Raw genomic sequence first — 17,321 nt, forward strand, 5'->3', positions numbered from 1 at the left:
TTCCCCACCATGGCTCCAGCCAACCCCAGGCTTTTTTGTGTGTACTGCCAGTTTTGGGCAGCTCAGATCAAAAGGCAAGCCAAACACCCAGTCTATGCTTTGAGCCCCCTGCCCATGAACTTCTGCACCCTCAGCTCAGAGCCACCTGAGCCTCAACACCTTAGAGCTATGAAGGAGAAATATTATTGGGCAGATATAAAGGATTTACAACAGGCTTTTGTAATAGTCTGGCTCCATTTTTTGATGTTTGTTGACAGCTTTTAAACCTCATCCCTCCCTCTTGGCCTTCTATTTCACATCTGGGCAAGTTGATGAGAAAGCCCATTGGTGTTTAGTTCAAACCATGCCCAGTTCATTCCAGTCCCACTCACCCACCACTCCAAGCCACCCTTTGGTCCTTGCTTTCTTAAGTCATTTTTGTACCATCTTTGGAGCCTGCCCTGCTCTCCCCAGAGAACCTCATTATGTGAGCAGTTAACCTCCTCATGTCTGCTGGGTGCACATGTGGTGTCGTCACTGTTGACATCCAAACCAGATTTCAGGTGGGGCTCTACTATGGCCTGAATTGGGTGTTATCCTCAAAGCATGTTGAAGTCCAACCCCCCAGAGCCTCAGAATGTGACCATATTTGGAGATAAAGTCTTAAAAAAGGGATTTAAGTTAATATGAGATAATTAGGGTGGGCCCTAATCCAATATGAGTGATGTTCTAGTAAGAAGATGAAATTCAGACACAGACGTGCACAGGGGGAGAACACCATGTTAAGACACAGGGAGAAGACCCCACCTAAAAGCAAGGAGAAAGGCCTTGAACAAATGCATCCCTCATGAACCTCAGAAGGAACCAACCCTATTGACACCTTGATCTTGGACTTCCAGCCTCCTGAGCCACAAGACAGTAGGTGCTGTTTAATCCACCTAGTCTGGTACTTTGTTATGGCCGCTCGAGCTAAGCCTGAGTCCATCTGGGTCTCAACAACTTTCCTTCTCTAGGATCTTCCCCCAAACAGTACACAGGACAGTCCCCAGGGCCATGGCTGGAACTGGGCCTCTGCCTCTTGCATAGCTGAATGGTGGGCCAATGAGTCCCCCTCTTGGAAGTGGAGGAACAGGCCTGAGAGTCTCTCAAGCTGAGCTGCAGTTGTGGCAGATCCTGGAAAGGCAGTCCACAAACCCTGCAGCCGAGTCCTGGGCTGATCCCTCCCATGGTCTCCTAAGGTTGCTCCACATTCCCTTGGATTTCATGAGGTTTTCTGGCAGGTTCTGTCAAGAAAATCCTCCTTTTTTGTTTGTATAAGTAATTAAAAGTGTCCTCTTTGCAACCAAAAGGAGTGTAACTGGCAGCTATTAACATATTTCACAAATAATGAGATGATGTTCTCTTAAGTTGGGTTGATATTCTCCCTCAATTTTGTCCTTAGTACAATTTTGCTCCATAAATCCATCCTTTATATCCTAGCCATCATTCAGCTTAGGCTTCATGTGAATAATTATAATCCTTAAATTAGCGGCACTGGGTGAGGCCCTATCCCATGTGACCTGGAGCCCTGTCTGGGTCCTTTAAGCATGGCTGGGGAAGGGACCCCTCCCTGTGGTGGATTAAGTATGGCTTTGAAGTCTTTGCTGCTTTTCCTGTCGAGAGGTAGAGTCTATTTTCCTTCCTTTTGAGTCAAGACTTCCTTGTGACTTGTTTTAATAATATGGGCAGAAGTAATGCTGTGTAAACTCCCAAGGCTGAGCCTTGAGATCAGCAGCTAATGTTTTCACATGCTGGAATATTCCTTCTTGGAAGCCAGCTGCCATGTCTGGCTCCCTGGGATGGCCGTGCTGGGAGGAAGCGCAGGCTGAGGAAAGGAGGAGCAGAAGGGGGAGCACCGAGGCACCAGACATGCAAAGGAAGCCTTTGAGGATACTCCTGCCCAGACCAGGCATGGGCTGAACGCACCTGAGTGAATGACGCCAGCCAGCACCGCACAGGGCAGAAGAACCACTTGGCGAAACCTGCCTGAATCCTTGTCCAGAGTTCTAAGCAGATAAACCGGTGTTGTTTTCAGCCACTGAGGTTTGGGGTTATATGTCACATTAGCAATGAATATTCCAAAGAGTCCCAAACTGAAAGCTCTTCTAAGGTCTGTCCCTTCCAAAGCACAGTTCACCTGACAGACACTAAGGCCCAACACCACACCTGGACAGATGATGTTCTCATGAGTAAGGAAGGTGAGGTCTAGAGAGAAGGCACGAGTCCCCTCATGTAATGGTCAGTCATTTACAGAGCACCTGCTTTGTGGCAGGCACCGTGCAAGACTCTGGGAGCTGAGTATTGAGCAGGACAAAGTCCCCACCCTCATGGAACTTACTGACTAGTCAGAATGATGGACAGGAAGCAAAGAATAGAATTTTAGGTTGCAATCAGTGTCAGAAGAAGTGCAGCAGGGAAGAGGACATAAAGACTGATTGGGGGTTGGGGGCAGGACAGGGGCTCAGCAGGTGGCATCTGAGCGGTGGGAAGGGAAGGGACAAGCCATGCAGACAGGTGTGGCTGAGCCATCCAGGCCAAGGGAAGAGCACATGTTGCCAAAGGACATCAGCAGCTGCGACAGGTGGCAGGGCGTCTGAGCTACACCAGGAGCACTGAACCCACAGCTGCTGTTGCTCTGGAAACCTTCTAGGATAGAAAGCAATGTCCCTCTTGCTTGCTCACCATAGAAACCCCAGGGAGGCAGAAGGGAGGAGAACCAGCCAGGCTGCCAACCGCCAACAGGTGTGTGGGCAGAAGACAAACAGCATCCAAGACAGGTAGCTGACAATTAGCCATGCGTCAGGTGACATGACTGGTTTCAGTGAAGGGTGGCAGGGTTGGATGTGGCTGCTGCTAGTTAATGATAGTACTTTTTAAAAAACAAAAACCCCCAAGAGGCTGCAGGTACTCAAAAGGCAGGCTTTATGGGCTCTGATTAGTCAGATGCCTACAAGCCCAGGCATCGCGACGCTGCTGCCCACAACGTGCTGACAATGTGGACTTAAGCAGAGAGTGGATATTCAGCCCCTTCAGCTGGAGGTGGCGGGAGGGGCCAGGTAGCTGGGAATGGGAGTCAGGAGGTCTGGGCTCTAGTTTCACAGCCACCTGTGATCACTGAGTGGCCTTCGGCGAGTCACTTTCTCTGGCCCTCAGTTTCCCCATCTGTAAATTGAGGTGGTTGGACCAGTAAAGGGCGGCACACTGGGCATCTCAGGAACCAGGTGTTAACCTGGCGATGAGGTAAGCCGCACAGTATGGTGGAAAACCTGCTGTCAGCTGCACAGAGACCGGGATTTCCGACTGGGCTCACTGCCGTGAAGGTCAACAGAGCTCAGTTACCGCCATGTAGCTCTTGAAATATTTGTAGAAGGTGTAGATGAATCTGTGTGCCTCATCTAATGACACCCCAACAGACTTCCTGACTGTTCCAAGCAAGTGGGAAATCTGAATTTCTTTTCTAAGGTACTATCCCAATTTTCAAATACAGGATCCTCATTTCAGTGAGTTTTAAAAATCTGTATATGCCAAGCAATACAGCTGTATGAGTTCAGCCTGTTTGCTGCCAGTCCGCAGTGCCCTTGGTGCTAGAAGATCTCCGAGGTCTTTTACAGCTCTGCATTCTTGGCAGGAAAAAAAAGGAGATGTTTGTGTCACACTCGGTCCTATGAAGGACTTGAGGCCAGCTTAGGGGACCTCCTCAGGTTTAAATTTAGAATTTAAGAAGTTTTAAATTAGACTCATAATTAGGAAATATAAGTTAAGTCAGAAGGCTGATTAAAGCAATGATTAAAAAAAAGAACAAACCTGGAAGACTGATACCCTATCTGATTTCAAGATATTATAAACGTACAGTAAATTAACAAGAATGGGAGGCCAGAGCAGGAAGGTTCAGTGGAGCATGAATCTCCAAGATAGAAGGTTTCACGTGGCTGTTTGCCTCCAAGTTTCAGAAAGACTAAAGTCTCTTATTGTTCTCACTGATCCCCTGGGGAAGGATGCTGGCGCTTCATTTCACAGCCTCTAACACTGAAGGAAGTGCCTCCCCTCAGAATGTCTCTGCCCCTTGCTGCTCACCCATCTGTCCAGCTCCCCAGGATGCAGAGGAGGACTGTCAGGCTGGACAGGGTGCGGTGCTCAGGCGCGGACTCCCTGGGGGCAGAACCCTTGGCTGGGGCAGGTCTCTGGGTCGCGGTTACCAGGAAGAAGGAGCTGTGTGCTCAGGCCTGTCTCAGGCCTAGGCTGGGCAAGCATGACAGAAAGGGGCCTTCGGATTGCTCCGTACCCAGCCCAGTGTGTCTGGGAAGCATCAGCCTGAGATGCAGGGATGGCGATGCACTTCTTGCTTGCTGACGTCCTTGCCTGTGCTCATGCTGTTCCACCCGCTGGCACTGCCACCTCCTGCCCCTGCTGCTCGGGAGCCACTGCCCTCCCCTGCCATCCCCGCTGCCCCGGCCCCCTAACACTCAGGGAGAGGTGTCCCTTCCAGGGCTTCATGTTGCCCTGCATGTTGCAGGTCAGAACTGTCAGTGCTGTTTAATACACAGAGTATTGTGTCCTGCTTTCCCCACTGAGCATTAGGCAAGAATCCCTCACATGAAAAACTTCTTCTGAACATCCAAGAAACCCCCTTTCCAGGATTGGCATCATTTACATACACAATCCACTTCGGCTGGACGTCTTCAGTTGCTTACGAATTATTTTCAGCCTTGGGAGATTATGCTGAGTGTACATCCTTAGACCCAAGTGCGGGCCATTCTGATCTTCCTGAGGACAGGGTCCCAGAAGAAGTGAGATTCTGGGCTTTGATAACATATTAGTCTCCTGCAGTCACCATGGCGAAGTACCACACCCTGGGTAGCTCAAAAAACAAAAATTTATTTTCTCACAGTTTTGAAGGCAAGGAAGTCAAAACTCAAGGTGCTGGTGGGGCTGCTCCCTCTGAAAGCTCAGAACAGGGGCCTTCCTGCCTCTTGGGGCTGCGGGTGGCTCCAGGCTCCCCTTGCTTCCGGCTGGTAGCTGCACCACTCCAGCCTCTGCCTCCATCTTCACCTGCCTTCTCCCACGTCTTTTGTGCCTCAGGTCTCCCTCTCCCTGTCTCTTACAAGGACACCTACATTGCAAGATTTAGGCCCACCCAGACAACCCAGGATAACTTCATCTTGAGATCTTTAACTTGATTGCATCTACTAAGACTTTTTCCAAATACAGTCACATTCACCGGCTTCAGGAATTAGGAGGTGGATGTCCTTTTGGAGGTTCCCTTTCCCCCCACTACAGATACTCTTGACCAATTGCCCATTATGGAGAAGCTCCCCCATTTCTCACCAACAGCGTGTACAAAATGTCCATTCCCAGCAGCTGTGGCATGAGGTGGGGCTTCATTAAAGGCAAACACCATGTAGAGGCAACGAGGGATATTTACTGAGCACTTACGTGGCAGATGTGAGACTGTTCTGTTGAATCAGCCCCACTGCCCTATAAGCTTAGGCTTCCTGGTATCACACCCATTTCACAGATGAGAAAACTGGAGTTTCCAGAGGTCAACTGACTTTTCCCAGGTGACCCAGCGAGAAAGAAGCTGAGCCATTTGGTCTTTCTAACTCCAAAGGTGACTCAGCGCCTCATTTTCTGTGAGGTCTGGGCATTTCCACAGGTTCCTCTGATGTGTGTTAGATGCGTACATGCGCACAGAGCCCGGGGCCTGTTCCCAGGAGGCAAGGAGCCCTCTGGGAAGCTCCATGCTTGATTTAAAGCAGTTTTTCAACGGGACAGTCTGGCATTTGGGGGCTGGGTCATTCTCTGTTGGGGGGTGGGGTTGGGTACTGTAAGATGTTTGGCAGCATCCCAGATTTCCATGCACTAGGTGCCAGTAGCACCCACCCCCAGCAGTGACAAAATCGTCCAGACAGACCTTGCCAAACGTCCCCTGGGAGGCAAAAGCGCTCGCATGTGGGAAACGCTGGTGTAGAGAAACCTGCAACTCTGACCCAGGAAGCTTTGGTTTCTACCCCAACATGTGAATCTTCCACAAAGCACACACGTGAGTCCTACACTCTCTTCCTTCTCATCCAGCCATTTCCCCAGGCTGAGCTTTGAGCATCTATCTTCCAGGTTTGCATCAGGCTGCTTGTAGGACAGGGAGCCCAACTTGGAGAGAACAAAGCTTTGGGTCACCAGCAGACGGCATCGAAATGTTGCCAAGGCCTCTGAGGACATGGATTTCTTAGCTCTGTGGGTCCTGGTTTACTCTGAGAATAATATTGGGGCTGAGAGGAGCATAGTGCTCTGGTTCTCAACTGGGGGTGATTTTGTCCTTCAGGAAACATCTGACAGTTGTCTGGGGACGTTTTGGGCTGTCACAGTTGGGGGAGTGGGTGCTACTGGCACCTTGTAGGGAGAGCCTAGGCATGCTGCTGAGCACCCTAAATGCACAGGGCAGCCCACAACAAGGAAAGATCCGTCCCAGAATGCCAATAGTGCCGACGCTGAGAAACCCTGGCTTATGGACAGATAAACTGAGGAGTAGCTCAATGGTATGGTGCTATCACACCATGATTATGTGATGTGGTTATAAGATGGGATGAAAACTCTCTGTGATGGGGATTTGCAAAGGGTCTGATTTCCTTGTCTCTCTCGCCTGCATCCAGCCGGAGTGCTCAGGAAAAGTCAGCTGAAGTGATTGAACTGGCCCTTCCCTGTCTGAAGGTGTTTGATGGCTATGACTGCATTTTCCCACCACCTCCTGACAGCTGCTAACAGCTTCTGAAGCTCTGGACTGGAAAGCAGTGGGCTCAGTAGGTAAAAGTACAGGGATTGATTAGTAATGTCTGCCATGGGTGCAGAACTGGGATTGATTAGTAATGTCTGCCATGGGTGCAGAACTGAATTATAGGGAAGTCAGCATTTTTGCTGATGCTAGGATAGATGATAAGAATATGGGAAGAAAAGATTCCATTAGAGAGGATTTTTCTTAAAAATCATGAGTCTTTTGAACTGATTCACTAGAAGACAGATAAACAGCAGGATGTATAGAGGGTCGCAGACAACAATGTAAGTGGGGGTAATATGACTCCCCTTGCAGTACTGTTAGAAATTTCCTGAGATAAGTAATGGCGATGTGTTTCCTAAACTTAGAGTTGTGAACACTTGCCAGGAGTCCTTTATGAACTGGGTGATGTCATCATGTTCTCCTTGTGGAAAGTATCATCACAGAAGTTTTGTTGTTTGTTTTGTCTCTGTTCCTATATCCCTTGAGGCCCATGGCTGGTAAACCTTTGGCATGTTTAGCCACAGTCCCCTGCTGCTCTCATTTTACTGCCTCTGTTATTTTATCAGATAAAGATGGTCTTGGCTATTGCAACAACAGCTGACATGGGTTTACAGGCTTTCCTGCCTCTACTCATTAGTCTGACCTGCACCCTTGCCTCTCGCTGCCCTAGGGTCTCCAGGTCTGACTCGCTGAGCCGGCAGGGCTTCCCATGTGAGCTCCCTATGGGCCCACCTGGGGTTCCTCCTTTGATCTGGAGAAAGGACCCTGAGCCCTCATCACATTCTCCAAGGGGGTCACTAGGCCAAAATGGGGAACAACTGACTGATTGCCACTCTCTGGGGAAACTGAGGCATGGTGAGTTTTGTGAGGATTTGGGGGCAAGCAGGGTTAGTGCACACCTGTGTGGGCTGGCAGTGTTCATACCCTCTGCTCTCTCTGCTAAGGAGCTATGGGGCCATGCCACTGTCATTTGTTGGCTGAGATAATGGAAGGGGGAAGCAAGGACAGGAGGTGAAGGGGAGTGATGGAAGGTCTTCTAGGAGAACCAGAGAATGAACAACTGCCAGAGAACAGTAGCAGAGGAGGAAGCCATGGAGGCAGAGCCCAGGTCCCCTCTGAGAGCAGGCGTCTGCACAGAGAACTCGGAAGCCAGCCAGCTCTGAATGGGGCCTGGCCTTCCAGAAGTGGTGTTGCCTTCAGAGGCTACAGAACAGGGACTGAATCTTGGCTCTGCTTCCAAATAGCTGGTGAAAGTTTAAGCCCCTCAACCATCTGAGCCTCAGGTTCCTCACTGGTAACCGGGGATACCTACCCCATAAAGCTGCTGTTAGGAATGGATTAAATCATCTGCATAACCTGTTGGCACATAGTAGGTCCTCATATACTGTTACTCTTCTTGTGTCACGCCCATGAGTTGCATTAAAAGCAAAATAGAATCTAGAATAGGGGATATGGAAGTCCCCCTTCCTCTGCCTGTTTCTGACCCTGCCTGGAGCAAAGGGCCCGTTGAGGGGTCCCCCTCCTGCAGGCATGGGCAATGGTAACACAGCTGGAATGTAGACAGGAATGAGAAGGGCTCTCGAGATTGTGTCCTGAAGCCTCGCTTAAAGAGAGTCTCACAAAGAAGCTGTGGAGTGTGGATAATAAAATTAATTATACCAAGAGAACTATTCAAACAGAAAATGGCAGAACTGACATGTCATGCACTGAAGGCTGCCCCATATAGTTGTACAGGCTGTGAGCTGCACAAGGGCACTCAGGCAGGGGATGGTGGGGGCTGAGAGCCCGTCTCTGCCCTTGCTGGCCAGTCCTTCCCACATGTGGGGCCATGTCCACCTGGATGGAACACCTTTCCCCACCTGCACAAAGGCTGCTGTGGGCTCCCTGTGGCCTGCTCGTACTCCTAGGACTGGCTCCCCATCACAACGGGCTCTGATGGGCAAACCACACCTCACAAGGATTCGGCCAAAGTGTTCAAGGGGCCTTGAAAACCATGTGAAATTTACACCATGATCAGTAACTACACCAGGCCTTCCTTGGAGACACTGCTCATTGCCTCTCCAATAGCCAGCCTCTCCTTTCTTGCTAGCAGAACCCTGGTTTTATAGGAGTAGTTATGCACCCAGCAAAAAAAAAACTACATTTCTAAGTTTTCCATACTACTAAGGATGACCATTAGGCAGGAATCCAGTTAAAAAGAAATAATATGACATATTCTAAGAATTTTTGGAGAACTTTCTTTCCTAACATAGGCAATGCCCCTTCCCCTTATGGCTTCCCCCTTCCTCCTTTCTGGAATGCAGATGTGATGACCACAGGGGTGGCAGCTGTATTGCAGTCTTGAGAGAAAGGTCAAGACAGTGGTAAAGACTCATCTGGACATCTTTGAGCTGCCAAAACAATGCCAGGAACAGTCTTCTTTCTGGTGGATGAGGAAAGAGCAACCCTCTAATTTGTCTAAGTTGTTATTTGATCTGGTTTTGTGTTACTGCCACTGAATACAACTCTTACAGATGTGTTCCTCCTCAGCAAACACTGGTCCTTGAAGTGTTAGCTCTGAGAGTGCAGAATCATTACGATTAGCCAGTTGTTTAAGAACTAAGACCCACCCCTGCAAATTTCTTCAGCAATGTCTAAAGGCATGTCATACTATCCAATCTGGTACATTGCAAAAGAAAAGGTCTCAATCTTAAGAACACATTCTAAAAATCTCTAAATATTTTTTTATCAAAGCAGAGTACATATACAGAAACAAGAACACATCAGAAGTGAACACATCCAAACAGCCAGGACCCAGATCAAGAAAGAAAATGTGACTGACTTTCCAGGAAAAGCCCCTTTGAGATTCCTTACACGAACAAAAAGTCACGTACGGTTGGTCATAGCAAAAATGACTATAATAGTGCATGGAAAATAATATGGCCACAAACAGAAATGAACGCCTCTGTCAGCAAATACTGTCTGATGAACCAGATAAAATGTTGCCAAAGATCCAAACCAGGGATTTGAATAAATTCCTCACATGGGTGGTTTGCTCTACGGTTGGATGATAGAAACCAAGTCTATGATGTCTCAAATGAGGATATTTGTCAGATTCTTAGATTCTGTTTCAGCAATAAAGTATACCTTAAACATGGTAGTTTTTGGTGAAACACTAAAGGAAAGATGTAATGGAGAATATGTACTTTTCAACACTGCAGTATTTCTTAAGTCAAAACAGTATTTTTATGGGAAAAGAGTGTAGACACAGATGTAGTATTTGTTTAGACTAGACTGAACAAAGGATTCTGGGGTTGTTTAAAGAAGTCGTAACACTTATGAAATACTTTCCTTATGTTATCTGTGAGCAAGCTCTGAGATGTTATCAGTGTGTTTAATTTTATTTGAAAAGTTTTTCAGTTCTTTATAAGGTGGAGAGTCATTTTGAAAGTCTTGATGTGACAGATGTTATCAATATAATGAGTTTTATAAAAAGAGTATCTCAAGCCAAATCTTTGCAACATGAGGAATTACGTTCAAAGCCTTGATAACACAGAAAGATTTGTCACTTATGTTGTGTAAAGTGGTTTTGAAAGTGTGATTCTTAAAGATAAATTGCATATTTTTTCTTTTACATAAGATGGGTGTTTCAAATGTGTTGACTCCTTTCTTTTGCGTTCAAAAACAGATTTCATTTCCCAAGTAGATTTATTTCCATAATAAATGATCTGGTTATTTGATATAAAAAGGCTTTACTTATGCGTAAGACAGTAATATTTTCAAAAGACAAACAAAAGCCAGCCTCAAGCTTTGAAAGTCTTTTGAAAACATGTAGACTTTTGAAAGTCTGTATGGACACATTTTTATTGTTAAATAATGTAGTCATTGAAAGCCATGTTAATGTGCTCTCTATAAAATTCTCTGCAATCTGTAAATTTGAAAACAAAATTTTTTAACCTATTTAAAAACTTTTCAGGTTTTTTTTGAGCCTGGGTAGCCTGTTATGTGTACTGCCCTCCCTGGGAAAAGATGCTGTGTTATCCTGGAGAACCTAATATGGGCAGAAGTGATGCACATCTCATCTGGGAAAGGCTTTATGAGCCAGGGACAGTTCACCCTCCTTTCTTTTCCCACCACCATTGCAACCAGCGATGCTGGGGAAGGAGTTTGGGTATCCAAGGGAAGATGAGGCACCAGCCGCCAACCTCTGGCTGACGCGTAGCATGGACACTGGCAAACGAGGCAGGGAATAAGCAAGGATCCAATTTACTGAAGCCCAGGGTAGCGATGGCAGAAAAGGAGAGATGAGGCTAGAAGAGCAGGTTGGGATGCTATGGAAGAGGGCTGTGGATCAGACTGGGGAGTAGACTGGGTTGGAGGCCCTGAGGAATGTAGGAAGGGTTTTGGCACCCCAATCTAGGGGGAGACCAGGCCAGAGCTCTACTCCCACAGATGATTGCCCCCATCAAGCAGTAGAGAAATGAAGCTCATCTGAAGAGGGATTATAGCAGTGGGTGGAGAGGCCTAGGAACCCTGAGGCTGGCAGAAGGGAAATTCTGTGAGTTCCTGTGGCAGTTTATCTGTAGCAGTAAAAAATAACAGTTTTGACCCTCTTACTGGGTATTGGGCTCCATAAAGTACTTCACATACATGATAAGGACCATAATGCTAGGGCACATTTATGAGCACTCTCACCAAGAACAGGAATCATTAAAATCCTCATTTGTATACCAGTTCATGGTCTCAGTTAAGTATCCATCGTGTGGATTGCACACACAGCCCCAGCCGCTAGACCCTCCCTGCATGCATGCCCGTTGCTCATGAATTGGTTGCGTCCTCCCGCTCTGCTTCCAGGTTTGGCCACAGGCTTACTGTGGCCAACAGAGTGAGGTGGAGGTTCTGGTGTGCTAGTTCTCAGCGCAGGGCTTGGATGTTTCCACCTGAGATCTTTGCCTCTGTTGTTAACAGGAGAAGATGCCCAGGCGGGCCTACTGGAGAATGAGAGACATGTGGAGCAGAGCTGAGTCATCCTGGGGGAAGCCAGCCTAGATTAGGGTGCAGTCAGCCAACTTCAGACTTGTGAGCAAGCCCCCCAAAAAACCCACAGTCCTCCAGGCTTCATATCTTTGTACCATAAATGCTTATCATATATGACTAAGTTTATCTTTGCTCTGCAGCATTATTGTGGCAATAGATAGAGCAATAAAAACATCACAGTCCCTAATATAGTCAGGCCCCCTCGCCCTTCCCGTCCATCCCACCTGCTCTCAAACAGCAGACACACCCCAGGTTGGTCTCTTTTTTTCTGAGCTGTTGACATTTCAAACATGTTCTTGGTAAAAAAAAAAAAAAAAGCTTGGCTTAATTTCTTCTCTAAGTGCAGTTTTGTTTACATCACATCATTGGATATACAATGAGGTTTGGGGTTTTCTGATTTCCTGCTTCCCCCTTGCTGTGCTCCAAAGCATGACAGGACTACCGGCAGAACCCACTTGGTCTGGCTCACGGCAGGGCCTTCTGGGTCTGCCTGATGCTCTTGCTCCAGCCCCCAAAAGCCTGAGAGAACTTTACAAAGCCGATCCTGTTTCTCCTCTCGGCAAGCCCCGGGAGCACACCCCCATAAAGCCCAGACTCCCTCCTGACTTCCAAGGCCCATCGGCCTGCCCCCGCCTCGGCTCCAGGTCTGTCCTCGCTACCCCTCGCAGCCTCCCCCTCTAGCCAGCCGCACTCAATCCCTTACAGCTTCTTGAACTGAATGTGCCAACTTCTTCCCCCCATGCTTTTGCACATGCTGGTTGTTCTGCCTGGAACAAGTTATGCTAGGAGCACGTACGTTCTTTGGTCGAGTATCATTCAGAGAAAAATGTCTTATGATTAGGATCTATGGTGCTTCCCCATCCCTGATGAATATGCTCAAAGCCATTGACTTGTGCATGTGAAGTGCCTGGCTTGCATGGAATGTAGGTTATTTCCCAATAAAGCTGTTAAAAGAAAAGTTCATCCCTCTATCCAACAAATGTTTATTGAGCACCTACCACCTGCCAGGCACCGTTTTAGGTCCTGGAGGAAGAACAAGCTGGTGCCTGTTCCTGCAGAAGTTACATTCTAACGCGGAGGGGCAAACAAGTAAGGGCTAGGGAGGAAAAAAAAAGCAGGGAATGGGGGTGGAAATAGGGCATTATGATGTGTTACTAGGTCAGCAAGGAGACATCTACAAGGTGGATATTTGGCAGAAGGCTTGAGGAAGTGACCACCCAGGCCTGGGAACCTAGGGTTCTGCCGGCCAAGGCCCAGGCTCATTGCCAAGAGTCTCATTGTCCAGGTAGCGTTTGTCCGCTGCAGTCCCTGGCACCCCAGACTTCCTCGAGTTCAGCCAGTGAAGGAGCCATGGTGTGGGGGCATCATGTCCAAGCTGTGCCCTCCTCCCCTTTAATCAGACAGCACCTCTATTTTGTTGTATCAGAGTAGCATGCAAAATTATGTATTAAAAAATAATTGTGCTGCAAATTCAGAGAAGGTTGAAGACCATTGATCCAGGTGCTGGAACAGGGAGTGCAGGGGCTGACCCTTTTGGAAGAATACTATGCCGAGGGGCATGTGAGTCTAAGGTAGAGGCGGGGCAGGTGTCATGAGTTGAAAAAGATGTGTTGAAGTCCTAAGCCACAGTATCTCAGAATGAGGTCTTATTTGGAAGTAGGGTCTTTCCCGGGACAACCAAATTAAAATGAGGTCATTCGAGTAGACTGTAGTGCAATATAACTGGTGTCCTTCCAAAAAGGGGAAGCTAGAACACAGAACACACAACCACAGAGGGAAGAGAGTGTGGAGAGACACGAAGCGCATCCTGTGGCGACAGGGGCAGACGCGGGGTGGGGCGGGGGGACGGAGGCGCTGCTCATCAAGGATTCCCAAGTCTTCCCTGGGGCTCCAGAAGCTGGGGAAAGGCGAGGAGGGATTCTCCCCAGGGTCGCGGAGGGAGCAGCACCCTGCCAAATCCCTGATCTAGGACTTCCAGCTTCCAGAGCTGTGAAAGAATACAGCTCTGTTATTTGAGCCACCCGGTTTGAGGTTCTCTGTTCTGGCGGCCTTAGCAAATGCACAGAGCAGGTGGGATGCAATCCTAGAGCTGGGAGAGCTCCATTCCATGGGGCAGGAGAGGGTGGATGGGGTGGCAAGTTTATAGAGGTGCACACTGGATCTGGAGCTTGGGAGCAAGGAGCACACTGACAGGGGGAAGGGTGACCTGTCGGGGGAGTATTGCAACAGCCCATGACAACAGCTGGCAGCCTGCAGTGGACTTGGGGTGTGGTCGCCCCAGAAGATTGGTGATGAGGGAGAGAGAGGGCAGGATCCAGGCTGGGGGGCTGGTGGACAGGGTAGCATTTCCTGAGGCCATGAACACAGGCAGGAGAGTGTAGAACGGACTGGGCATGGAGGGGGCCACCTGTGCCACTTGGGAATGTTTGGTGAGATATCCAGGAGGCAGTAGACAAAAAGAACATGATAGAATAGCACTTCCCATGGCTGGCGTCTCAACCTGTGGCTCTCAGAGCAACTGTCTCTTCAGAGCAGCTTTTCCATCCCTCCCCATCTCTGTGACCTCCAAGTTACTCTCTGACCCGATACTGTCCATCCTCACAGCATCTACATCACCCTGTCATTTATTTGCTTGCTTCTAGTGAGCCACCTGCTCATCTGAAGGTCCCACACTGTTTGCTACCTGATTTCATTTCCCCAGAACTGTGTCTGCACATGGTTGCGGCTTGAGCAAGATTTGCTGAATGGAAGATGCAACAGGGAGCTCCAGAGACCCAGTGTCACTGGAGAGTTTCTCTGGAAGCAGATGCTGAGATGGGGCTTGGAGTACAGGATACTTATTAGGGATCAAGACCTGTGAGTGGAAGCCGGAGGAAGCAGGATGGGGCCGGTGGGAACATGGAATTGTGGTGCTGGCCCCACACAGCCTGGCCAGCACCTAAGCTTGGCTTGGAAGCAGGGGTGGGACATTGTTCTATGGATTGTCTCCTCTTGGGCTGAAATGCTCGATGCTGTCTGCTGACCTCACTCTCCATAGCTGATGGGAGTGCGTCTCCACGTCCACCAGACCCAAGCTGGACATACAGGTTCATACACACAGTGGGTTCTGGGGGTGGCGGTGCTGAAACCAGGGCAGTGAACAGATGATGAGCACCGAACAGCCTGTGATAATTTGCAAAGGGAAGTGCAGGTCATGCACAGTGGGGGAGAGAAGGGTGAAGCCTCTTCTCACTGAGAGGAGTCAGGGAGGCCTTCTGGAGGTGGTGGCATTTGATTTGAAGGAGCAGAGGGGTCTTCGAAGAGCAAGGACTGCCCTGAAGTAGGGAGCTTTCGAATGTTCATGAGGAGGGATGTGCAGACTTTAACTGCAACATGGATGTGGGAAGAGTTGGCAAGGAATGCTTCCAGAAAGGTGGGTGGAAACTTCCAGAAAGGTGGGGGGCCCAGAATGACAGGCCAAGGGGACCTGCACTGAGAACAGCCCTGCTGAGAAGACAAGCACTTACCCAGCCATGAAAGACAGCTTTTCTTCCTCTCAGCAGGGACCCAGATTCATGCAGGGGCTGCTTCAGAACTAGCAGGTCAGCTTGGCAGGCAGCAGGCATGCAGGTGGGAGGCCAGGCCCCTGTGGAAAGTGACCTTATGCAACCACTCCAGAATCAAAGTCCCATTAAAAAAAGAGAGAAGTTCAAGGGAATGTTGTCAGAGGGCATTCTGTACAAACTGCTGGGAAGGACAGAAAGGAAGCAGGATCGCAAGTGGCCCAAAAGGTGACAGAAAAATCTGTGTTCTACCACAATCCTCCAGAGGCAGAGCAGAGTTTTTTATCTTCCAAAAAAAGCCCTGTGGCTGTTGCTGTCACCCTCAGGGTGGGAGATGAGAGCTGTGACACATTTTATCCGTTCAATTAGAGATCGAGTGACAGGAAAGGCCATCAGGTGGCACATGCCAACCTGAAGATCAAATGGTCATCCTCAGCACCCTCCTGGGCTGCCTGTGCTGAGCAGTGGGGCTCATGCCACGTGGCATTCCAGGTCCCAGAGGGCCTTCTGCCTGCCCGGACCCCCTGCTACGCGGGCCTGAATGTCCCCTCCCTCTGACCTCCTCCCAGGCCCAAACCCAAAGCACCGAGATTCCCAGGACTTTGGGTCTCTGGATTGTCACCTCAATACGTTGGCCAAACCAAGGAAAGAATTCAGTTGAAGAATTTTGTGCTGTATTTTTTTTCCTTTTGTTAATTTCCTAATTGGGCGGCTTAATTACCTAGATCAGCAGACTGGCTTAACAGAACAAGAGATGATACAGGCGTTTCTCTCACTGGATTCCAGCTATAAGGAGGTGGGGCCACTGCACTTTTCCTGGGGGACCCCTGCATTTGCAACAGCCTGAGGGGATTGTATCCCCTGAGCCTCCTCCGTGTCACCGAGAAGCAGTCAGTAAGAGCTTGTAAGTGGATGAATGGATGGGAGTGGAAGGCAGGCCACGGCCATTTGATCTCCGTCTTGGACACCCAGAGCTTCATTTTCTACCTCTTATCTACTCTATAAACCCTTTGTTATTCCTCCCACCTGTCTGTCAAAGGCCACCTGGCTGCCTTCAGATCCTTTATTCCCACTCAGAGATAGATGGCCAAGAACAGGTCAAAGCTGAGGGCCCTGAAGATCAAAATGTATTTTAATGTTAAGAGGAAGGAAGGAAATACACAGCACTTTTTTTTGTCAGCCACATCACAGTTGTAACTAAATCTGTATCAGGATAAGGACTTGTTTTAGTGTCTGCATGACTATCAGCGCCATGTCTGCCACCATCAACCACATCGCCACTACCACCACCACTACAAGCTATGTGAGGACTGAGACAATGGTGCTCCTGTGAACTAATTGTATTCCTGACACCAGGCGTGGAGCAAACAGTCGTACTTGTTGAATGAAAATGGGCAAAGGAGGAAGGGAGGGAGGGTGGAAGACGGGCAGGAGGGAGAAACAGGGCAGGTGAGGCTGGGCTCACTGGGCAGACAGACTTGGAAATCAGTACCTTTTCTACCCTGAGATCAGCACAGTGGGAAGGCCGAGTTCCAGGAACGTTGGCCCAGTGCAGGGAGGTGCAGGGTGGGGAATGATAAGCTGTATTTGGGGAAGGGGTTCAGAAAAGGCCTTTTGGAAGAAATAATCTCTAAAATGAATTTTGAAGGTGAGTAAGAGTTTCCTGGGGGGCCGAGAAGCAGGTATGGCAAGCCCAGCACACACGCTGTGTAAAAACAGGACGGGCTTATTAGCGTTGGGTGAGGCCAGGGATTCGGGCTCCTTCAGAGTGTGAAGGTGGCAAACAGGCTGAGCTGGGTGGTGGGCTGAGCAGACGGAGAAGGGTAGGTGTTGACATTATAACAACATTTCTTAGCTGTGGCTATTTTCAGAACGTATTTAGTTTCATAGGCAAGGGGATTTGAGGAGGAAAGTAACATTTATTCCTTCTTTGATTTATTCACTAATGTCTTCAATAGTTATTTAGTGTCTTTCAT

This window comes from Manis javanica, chromosome 8, assembly GCF_040802235.1.
Source record: "Manis javanica isolate MJ-LG chromosome 8, MJ_LKY, whole genome shotgun sequence".
NCBI classification, from domain to species: domain Eukaryota; kingdom Metazoa; phylum Chordata; class Mammalia; order Pholidota; family Manidae; genus Manis; species Manis javanica.